A 10,000-nucleotide genomic window follows, 5' to 3' on the forward strand; every position below is an offset into this window, starting at 1 on the left:
GCCGCGCATGCCATGCCACCGCGTTGCCCGGCATGCCATGCCTTGGTCTCGGTCAACATGCCATGCCACAGCCTCGGCCTCGGCCCGCATGCCTTGCTACGGCGTCGCCCAACATGCAGTGCCACGGCCTCGGCCCGCATGCCATGCCACGGCCTCGGCCCGCATGCCTTGCCACGCCGTCGCCCAACATGCCATGCCACGGCCTCGGCCCGCATGCCTTGCCACGGCCTCGGCCGCGCATGCCATGCCACCGCGTTGCCCGGCATGCCATGCCTTGGCCTCGGTCAACATGCCATGCCACGGCCTCGGCCTCGGCCCGCATGCCTTGCTACGGCGTCGCCCAACATGCAGTGCCACGGCCTCGGCCCGCATGCCATGCCACGGCCTCGGCCCGCATGCCTTGCCTCGGCCCGCATGCCTTTCTGTAAAAAAATATTTTTTTTAATTTTTTTTATGGTGTATTAAATTATTTCCTACAACTTTCATGTTGAAAGTTTTGGCAAAAAACCATTACTTTTTAAAAAAACCCCATTATGACTCCTCGAACATGCTTGATGTTTCCTCCTGCCAGATTGAAAAGGGCTTAACAGGCTATTATAAGGGGGGGGCACCTCCCTTGCCCAGGGCAAGGCAGTGGCAGGTACGCCCCATGTTGGGCGCGGCCTGGGCTGCGGCCTTGGGTTACATGCACTGCGGCTCGACCGCGGCCTGGGCTGCGGCCTGGGGCGGCTCGGCCGCGGCCTTGGGCGGCCTGGACCGCGGCCTTGGGCGGCCTTGCGCGGCCTGGGCGCGGCCTTGCGCGGCCTGGGCGCGGCCTTGCGCGGCCTGGGCGCGGCCTTGGGCGGCCTGGGCGCGGCCTTGGGCAGCATGGCGTGGCATGCGCGCGGGCGTGGGCGGCCTGGCATGCGCGCGGCATGGGCAGCACGGCATGGCATGCGCACGGCCTGGGCGGCCTGGCATGCAGCCGGCCTGGCATGCCCGCGGCGTGGGCAGCACGGCATGGCATGCGCACGGCCTGGGCGGCCTGGCATGCAGCCGGCCTGGCATGCCCGCGGCGTGGGCAGCACGGCATGGCATGCGCACGGCCTGGGCGGCCTGGCATGCAGCCGGCCTGGGCAGCACGGCATGGCATGCGCACGGCCTGGGCGGCCTGGCATGCCCGCGGCGTGGGCAGCGTGGCCTGTGCGAATACCGCGCGCGTGGTCTTTTGACCACGGTGCGCGTGTTGCGCGCATGGTCGCGCACGCCTTTGCACGCCTTCGCACGCAACGCACGTCTAGTGATAAGAACCGCAGCCAAGGCAGCCCAGCCCCAAGGCCAAGGCCAGCAGCATGGCATGCCACGGCGAAGGCAGCCCAGCCAAAGCCAGCAGCATGCCATGCCAAGGCCAGCAGCATGCCATGCCACGGCCAAGGCAGGCCAGCCAAAGCCAGCAGCATGCCATGCCAAGGCCAAGGCCAGCAGCATGCCATGCCACGGCCAAGGCAGCCCAGCCAAAGCCAGCAGCATGCCAAGCCAAGGCCAAGGCCAGCAGCATGCCATGCCACGGCCAAGGCAGCCCAGCCAAAGCCAGCAGCATGCCATGCCAAGGCCTAGGCCAGCAGCATGCCATGCCACGGCCAAGGCAGGCAAGCCAAAGCCAGCAGCATGCCATGCCAAGGCCAAGGCCAGCAGCATGCCATGCCACGGCCAAGGCAGCCCAGCCAAAGCCAGCAGCATGCCATGCCAAGGCCTAGGCCAGCAGCATGCCATGCCACGGCCAAGGCAGGCCAGCCAAAGCCAGCAGCATGCCATGCCAAGGCCAAGGCCAGCAGCATGCCATGCCACGGCCAAGGCAGCCCAGCCAAAGCCAGCAGCATGCCATGCCAAGGCCTAGGCCAGCAGCATGCCATGCCACGGCCAAGGCAGGCAAGCCAAAGCCAGCAGCATGCCATGCCAAGGCCATGGCCAGCAGCATGCCATGCCACGGCCAAGGCAGCCCAGCCAAAGCCAGCAGCATGCCATGCCAAGGCCAAGGCCAGCAGCATGCCATGCCACGGCCAAGGCAGCCCAGCCAAAGCCAGCAGCATGCCATGCCAAGGCCTAGGCCAGCAGCATGCCATGCCACGGCCAAGGCAGGCCAGCCAAAGCCAGCAGCATGCCATGCCAAGGCCAAGGCCAGCAGCATGCCATGCCACGGCCAAGGCAGCCCACCCAAAGCCAGCAGCATGCCATGCCAAGGCCTAGGCCAGCAGCATGCCATGCCACGGCCAAGGCAGGCCAGCCAAAGCCAGCAGCTTGCCATGCCAAGGCCTAGGCCACCAGCATGCCATGCCACGGCCAAGGCAGCCCAGCCAAAGCCAGCAGCATGCCATGCCAAGGCCAAGGCCAGCAGCATGCCATGCCACGGCCAAGGCAGCCCAGCCAAAGCCAGCAGCATGCCATGCCAAGGCCTAGGCCAGCAGCATGCCATGCCACGGCCAAGGCAGGCAAGCCAAAGCCAGCAGCATGCCATGCCACGGCCAAGGCAGCCCAGCCAAAGCCAGCAGCATGCCATGCCAAGGCCAAGGCCAGCAGCATGCCATGCCACGGCCAAGGCAGCCCAGCCAAAGCCAGCAGCATGCCATGCCAAGGCCTAGGCCAGCAGCATGCCATGCCACGGCCAAGGCAGGCCAGCCAAAGCCAGCAGCATGCCATGCCAAGGCCAAGGCCAGCAGCATGCCATGCCACGGCCAAGGCAGCCCACCCAAAGCCAGCAGCATGCCATGCCAAGGCCTAGGCCAGCAGCATGCCATGCCACGGCCAAGGCAGGCCAGCCAAAGCCAGCAGCATGCCATGCCAAGGCCAAGGCCAGCAGCATGCCATGCCACGGCCTAGGCCAGCAGCATGCCATGCCACGGCCAAGGCAGCCCAGCCAAAGCCAGCAGCATGCCATGCCAAGGCCTAGGCCAGCAGCATGCCATGCCACGGCCAAGGCAGCCCAGCCAAAGCCAGCAGCATGCCATGCCAAGGCCAAGGCCAGCAGCATGCCATGCCACGGCCAAGGCAGGCCAGCCAAAGCCAGCAGCATGCCATGCCAAGGCCAAGGCCAGCAGCATGCCATGCCACGGCCAAGGCAGCCCAACCAAAGCCAGCAGCATGCCATGCCAAGGCCTAGGCCAGCAGCATGCCATGCCACGGCCAAGGCAGGCCAGCCAAAGCCAGCAGCATGCCATGCCAAGGCCTAGGCCACCAGCATGCCATGCCACGGCCAAGGCAGCCCCGCCAAAGCCAGCAGCATGCCATGCCAAGGCCAAGGCCAGCAGCATGCCATGCCACGGCCAAGGCAGCCCAGCCAAAGCCAGCAGCATGCCATGCCAAGGCCTAGGCCAGCAGCATGCCATGCCACGGCCAAGGCAGGCCAGCCAAAGCCAGCAACATGCCATGCCAAGGCCTAGGCCAGCAGCATGCCATGCCACGGCCAAGGCAGCCCAGCCAAAGCCAGCAGCATGCCATATCACGGCCAAGGGCAGCAGCATGCCATGCCACGGCCAAGGCAGCCCAGCCAAAGCCAGCAGCATGCCATGCCATGGCCTAGGCCAGCAGCATGCCATGCCACGGCCAAGGCAGGCCAGCCAAAGCCAGCAGCATGCCATGCCAAGGCCAAGGCCAGCAGCATGCCATGCCACGGCCAAGGCAGCCCAGCCAAAGCCAGCAGCATGCCATGCCAAGGCCTAGGCCAGCAGCATGCCATGCCACGGCCAAGGCAGCCCAGCCAAAGCCAGCAGCATGCCATATCAAGGCCAAGGCCAGCAGCATGCCATGCCACGGCCAAGGCAGCCCAGCCAAAGCCAGCAGCATGCCATGCCATGCCTAGGCCAGCAGCATGCCATGCCACGGCCAAGGCAGGCCAGCCAAAGCCAGCAGCATGCCATGCCAAGGCCTAGGCCAGCAGCATGCCATGCCACGGCCAAGGCAGCCCAGCCAAAGCCAGCAGCATGCCATGCCAAGGCCAAGGCCAGCAGCATGCCATGCCACGGCCAAGGCAGGCCTGCCAAAGCCAGCAGCATGCCATGCCAAGGCCAAGGCCAGCAGCATGCCATGCCAAGGCCAAGGCCAGCAGCATGCCATGCCACGGCCAAGGCTGCCAGCCAAAGCCAGCAGCATGCCATGCCAAGGCCTAGGCCAGCCGCATACCATGCCAAGGCCTAGGCCAGCAGCATGCCATGCCACGGCCAAGGCAGCCCAGCCAAAGCCAGCAGCATGCCATGCCAAGGCCTAGGCCAGCAGCATGCCATGCCACGGCCAAGGCAGCCCAGCCAAAGCCAGCAGCATGCCATGCCAAGGCCAAGGCCAGCAGCATGCCATGCCACGGCCAAGGCAGCCCAGCCAAAGCCAGCAGCATGCCATGCCAAGGCCAAGGCCAGCAGCATGCCATGCCACGGCCAAGGCAGCCCAGCCAAAGCCAGCAGCATGCCATGCCAAGGCCTAGGCCAGCAGCATGCCATGCCACGGCCAAGGCAGGCCAGCCAAAGCCAACAGCATGGCATGCCAAGGCCAAGGCCAGCAGCATGCCATGCCACGGCCAAGGCAGCCCAGCCAAAGCCAGCAGCATGCCATGCCAAGGCCTAGGCCAGCAGCATGCCATGCCACGGCCAAGGCAGGCCAGCCAAAGCGAGCAGCATGCCATGCCAAGGCCAAGGCCAGCAGCATGCCATGCCACGGCCAAGGCAGCCCAACCAAAGCCAGCAGCATGCCATGCCAAGGCTTAGGCCAGCAGCATGCCATGCCACGGCCAAGGCAGGCCAGCCAAAGCCAGCAGCATGCCATATCACGGCCAAGGGCAGCAGCATGCCATGCCACGGCCAAGGCAGCCCAGCCAAAGCCAGCAGCATGCCATGCCATGGCCTAGGCCAGCAGCATGCCATGCCACGGCCAAGGCAGGCCAGCCAAAGCCAGCAGCATGCCATGCCAAGGCCAAGGCCAGCAGCATGCCATGCCACGGCCAAGGCAGCCCAGCCAAAGCCAGCAGCATGCCATGCCAAGGCCTAGGCCAGCAGCATGCCATGCCACGGCCAAGGCAGCCCAGCCAAAGCCAGCAGCATGCCATATCAAGGCCAAGGCCAGCAGCATGCCATGCCACGGCCAAGGCAGCCCAGCCAAAGCCAGCAGCATGCCATGCCATGCCTAGGCCAGCAGCATGCCATGCCACGGCCAAGGCAGGCCAGCCAAAGCCAGCAGCATGCCATGCCAAGGCCTAGGCCAGCAGCATGCCATGCCACGGCCAAGGCAGCCCAGCCAAAGCCAGCAGCATGCCATGCCAAGGCCAAGGCCAGCAGCATGCCATGCCACGGCCAAGGCAGGCCTGCCAAAGCCAGCAGCATGCCATGCCAAGGCCAAGGCCAGCAGCATGCCATGCCAAGGCCAAGGCCAGCAGCATGCCATGCCACGGCCAAGGCTGCCAGCCAAAGCCAGCAGCATGCCATGCCAAGGCCTAGGCCAGCCGCATACCATGCCAAGGCCTAGGCCAGCAGCATGCCATGCCACGGCCAAGGCAGCCCAGCCAAAGCCAGCAGCATGCCATGCCAAGGCCTAGGCCAGCAGCATGCCATGCCACGGCCAAGGCAGCCCAGCCAAAGCCAGCAGCATGCCATGCCAAGGCCAAGGCCAGCAGCATGCCATGCCACGGCCAAGGCAGCCCAGCCAAAGCCAGCAGCATGCCATGCCAAGGCCAAGGCCAGCAGCATGCCATGCCACGGCCAAGGCAGCCCAGCCAAAGCCAGCAGCATGCCATGCCAAGGCCTAGGCCAGCAGCATGCCATGCCACGGCCAAGGCAGGCCAGCCAAAGCCAACAGCATGGCATGCCAAGGCCAAGGCCAGCAGCATGCCATGCCACGGCCAAGGCAGCCCAGCCAAAGCCAGCAGCATGCCATGCCAAGGCCTAGGCCAGCAGCATGCCATGCCACGGCCAAGGCAGGCCAGCCAAAGCGAGCAGCATGCCATGCCAAGGCCAAGGCCAGCAGCATGCCATGCCACGGCCAAGGCAGCCCAACCAAAGCCAGCAGCATGCCATGCCAAGGCTTAGGCCAGCAGCATGCCATGCCACGGCCAAGGCAGGCCAGCCAAAGCCAGCAGCATGCCATGCCAAGGCCTAGGCCACCAGCATGCCATGCCACGGCCAAGGCAGCCCAGCCAAAGCCAGCAGCATGCCATGCCAAGGCCAAGGCCAGCAGCATGCCATGCCACGGCCAAGGCAGCCCAGCCAAAGCCAGCAGCATGCCATGCGAAGGCCTAGGCCAGCAGCATGCCATGCGAAGGCCTAGGCCAGCAGCATGCCATGCCACGGCCAACGCAGGCCAGCCAAAGCCAGCAGCATGCCATGCCAAGGCCTAGGCCAGCAGCATGCCATGCCACGGCCAAGGCAGCCCAGCCAAAGCCAGCAGCATGCCATATCAAGGCCAAGGGCAGCAGCATGCCATGCCACGGCCAAGGCAGCCCAGCCAAAGCCAGCAGCATGCCATGCCATGGCCTAGGCCAGCAGCATGCCATGCCACGGCCAAGGCAGGCCAGCCAAAGCCAGCAGCATGCCATGCCAAGGCCAAGGCAGCCCAGCCAAAGCCAGCAGCATGCCATGCCAAGGCCTAGGCCAGCAGCATGCCATGCCACGGCCAAGGCAGCCCAGCCAAAGCCAGCAGCATGCCATATCAAGGCCAAGGCCAGCAGCATGCCATGCCACGGCCAAGGCAGCCCAGCCAAAGCCAGCAGCATGCCATGCCATGCCTAGGCCAGCAGCATGCCATGCCACGGCCAAGGCAGGCCAGCCAAAGCCAGCAGCATGCCATGCCACGGCCAAGGCAGGCCAGCCAAAGCCAGCAGCATGCCATGCCAAGGCCAAGGCCAGCAGCATGCCATGCCACGGCCAAGGCAGGCCAGCCAAAGCCAGCAGCATGCCATGCCAAGGCCAAGGCCAGCAGCATGCCATGCCACGGCCAAGGCTGCCAGCCAAAGCCAGCAGCATGCCATGCCAAGGCCTAGGCCAGCAGCATGCCATGCCACGGCCAAGGCAGCCCAGCCAAAGCCAGCAGCATGCCATGCCAAGGCCTAGGCCAGCAGCATGCCATGCCACGGCCAAGGCAGCCCAGCCAAAGCCAGCAGCATGCCATGCCACGGCCAAGGCAGCCCAGCCAAAGCCAGCAGCATGCCATGCCAAGGCCAAGGCCAAGGCCAGCAGCATGCCATGCCATGCCACGGCCAAGGCCAAGGCCGAGGCAGCCCATCCGAAGCCAGCAACATTCCATGGCAAGGCCAACGCAGCCCAGCCAAAGCCGGCGGCATGCCATGCCAAGGCCAAGGCCAGCCGCATGTCTTGCCACGGCCTTGTCCCGCAGCGTGGCGTGCCTTGGCCTTGGGCTAGAACATCGCATGCCACGCCCTTGGCAAGCAATCCTGTCCCTCGTGTAATTGCCATTTGGTTTGGCTTTGACTTACGTATATGTTGCCCTGCGAAATGCTTGTCCCTCGGGTAATAGCCGGTTTGGTTGCCTTTGACTTGCGAACACGTTGCTAGTGCTTTCCCCAGTGGAAGCTTGTTGGGAAAAGTATGTCCCTCGGAAGTTGCCTGTTGCGTTTGTTATTTGCATTCGAGCTATCCGATGCTTGCTGGGTTTCTCTAAGAGTTTTTGCACGTTCGTCGGGCTTTTTAATTATTTATTTACTCATAAAAATTATAATAAAATAAATTAAAAATAAAAAAATAATTAAAAAAATTACTATAATTACTAGTGCCTCATCTTATAATTGTTGGAATTTTTCTAGAATTTTTTGAGTATTTTTAGTAATTTTTATTATTTTTTAAGTATTAAAATTGAAATAAATTAAAATAAAATATTCCGGTGGCCAAATATTTTTTTATAATTTTTTTTATGGTGTATTAAATTATTTCATACAACTTTCATGTTGAAAGTTTTGGCAAAAAACCATTACTTTTTAAAAAAACCCCATTATGACTCCTCGAACATGCTTGATGTTTCCTCCTGCCAGATTGAAAAGGGCTTAACAGGCTATTATAAGGGGGGGGCACCTCCCTTAAGGCTGGCCAGCATGGCCAGGCCACAGGCCACGCCTATGCCTAGGCGCGGCACATGCCATCGCTTGGCTTGTGGCATTGGCTTGTGGCATCGAAACTACATAGCCAAGCACGGGATGCGTCGAGTGGCGGCCCGCGGCGGTGGCGGTGGCACGTTGGCCTAGGGCAGCATGCCATGCCACAGCCTTGGCCAGCAACATGGCATGCCAAAGCCTTGGCCAGCAGCATGCCATGCCCTGGCCTTGGCAAGCATGTCATGCCACGGCCTTGGCCAGCAGCATGCCATGCCACGACCTTGGCCAGCAGCATGCCATGCCCCGGCCTTGGCCAGCATGTCATGCCACGGCCTTGGCCAGCAGCATGCCATGCCACAGCCTTGGCCAGCAGCATGCCATGCCACAGCCTTGGCCAGCAACATGGCATGCCAAAGCCTTGGCCAGCAGCACGCCATGCCCCGGCCTTGGCAACCTTGCCAAGCCACGGCCATGGCCAGCAGCGTGCTATGCCCCGGCCTTGGCCAGCAGCGTGCCATGCCACGACCTTGGCCAGCAGCTTGCCATGCCCCGGCCTTGGCCAGCATGTCATGCCACGGCCTTGGCCAGCAGCATGCCATGCCACGGCCTTGGCCAGCAACATGGCATGCCGCGGCCTTGGCCGGCAGCATGCCATGCCGCGGCCTTGGCCGGCAGCATGGCAAGCCCAAGCCTTGGTCAGCAGCAGCATGCCATGCCAACGCCTTGGCCAGCAGCATGCCTTGCCACGGCCTCGGCCATCAGCATGCCTTGCCACGGCCTCGGCCATCAGCATGCCTTGCCACGGCCTCGGCCATCAGCATGCCTTGCCACGGCCTTGTCCAGCAGCATGGCATGCCCGGCCTTGGCCAGCAGCATGTCATGCCATGGCCTTGGCAAGCATGCCAAGCCACGGCCTTGGCAAGCATGCCATGTCCCTCGGGTAATTGTACAAGTTGCCTTGCGAAATGCATGTCCCTCGGTTAAATTGCCATTTGGTTGGCTTTGGCGTGCGAACGAGTTGCCTGTGCTTTCCTTGTGGAAGCTTGTTGCGAGAAGTATGTCCCTCGAAAGTTGCCTGTTGCGTTTGTTATTTGCATTCGCGCTAACCGGTGCTTGCTCGGCCTCTCTAAATGTTTTCGCGCGTTCGTCGGGCTTCTTGGTCCTTCGGGGGGTGATTCGTTTTGGGGGGCTGGTGCACAGTGTACGTCGTGGCGCGTGAGTTGTGTTCGGTTTGTGCGAGTTGGACGGATCCCTGCCTGTGCAGCGAACTCCACTGGTGCATTCCTCCATGTCCCTCGGGTTGTCTTCGACTCGCCTTCGGGTTGCTTGCGCTTCCCTAGTGGAAGGTGCCTTGCGAAAAGCGTGTCCCTCGGGTAATTGCCATTTGGTTGGCTTTGACGTTCGAACGAGTTGCCTATGCTTTCCTAGTGGAAGCTTGTTGCGAAAAGTATGTCCCTCGAAATTTGCCTGTTGCGTTTGTTATTTGCATTCGCGCTAACCGGTGCTTGCTCGGCCTCTCTAAATGTTTTCGCGCGTTCGTCGGGCTTCTTAGTCCTTCGGGGGGTGATTCGTTTTGGGGGGCTGGTGCACAGTGTACGTCGTGGCGCGTGAGTTGTGTTCGGTTTGTGCGAGTTGGACGGATCCCTGCCTGTGCAGCGAACTCCACTGGTGCATTCCTCCATGTCCCTCGGGTTGTCTTCGACTCGCCTTCGGGTTGCTTGCGCTTCCCTAGTGGAAGGTGCCTTGCGAAAAGCGTGTCCCTCGGGTAATTGCCATTTGGTTGGCTTTGACGTTCGAACGAGTTGCCTATGCTTTCCTAGTGGAAGCTTGTTGCGAAAAGTATGTCCCTCGAAAGTTGCCTGTTGCGTTTGTTATTTGCATTCGCGCTAACCGGTGCTTGCTCGGCCTCTCTAAATGTTTTCGCGCGTTCGTCGGGCTTCT

The sequence above is a fragment of the Camellia sinensis genome, unplaced genomic scaffold, assembly GCF_055761805.1.
Source record: "Camellia sinensis isolate YWXY unplaced genomic scaffold, ASM5576180v1 Unanchor4, whole genome shotgun sequence".
Lineage (NCBI taxonomy): Eukaryota > Viridiplantae > Streptophyta > Magnoliopsida > Ericales > Theaceae > Camellia > Camellia sinensis.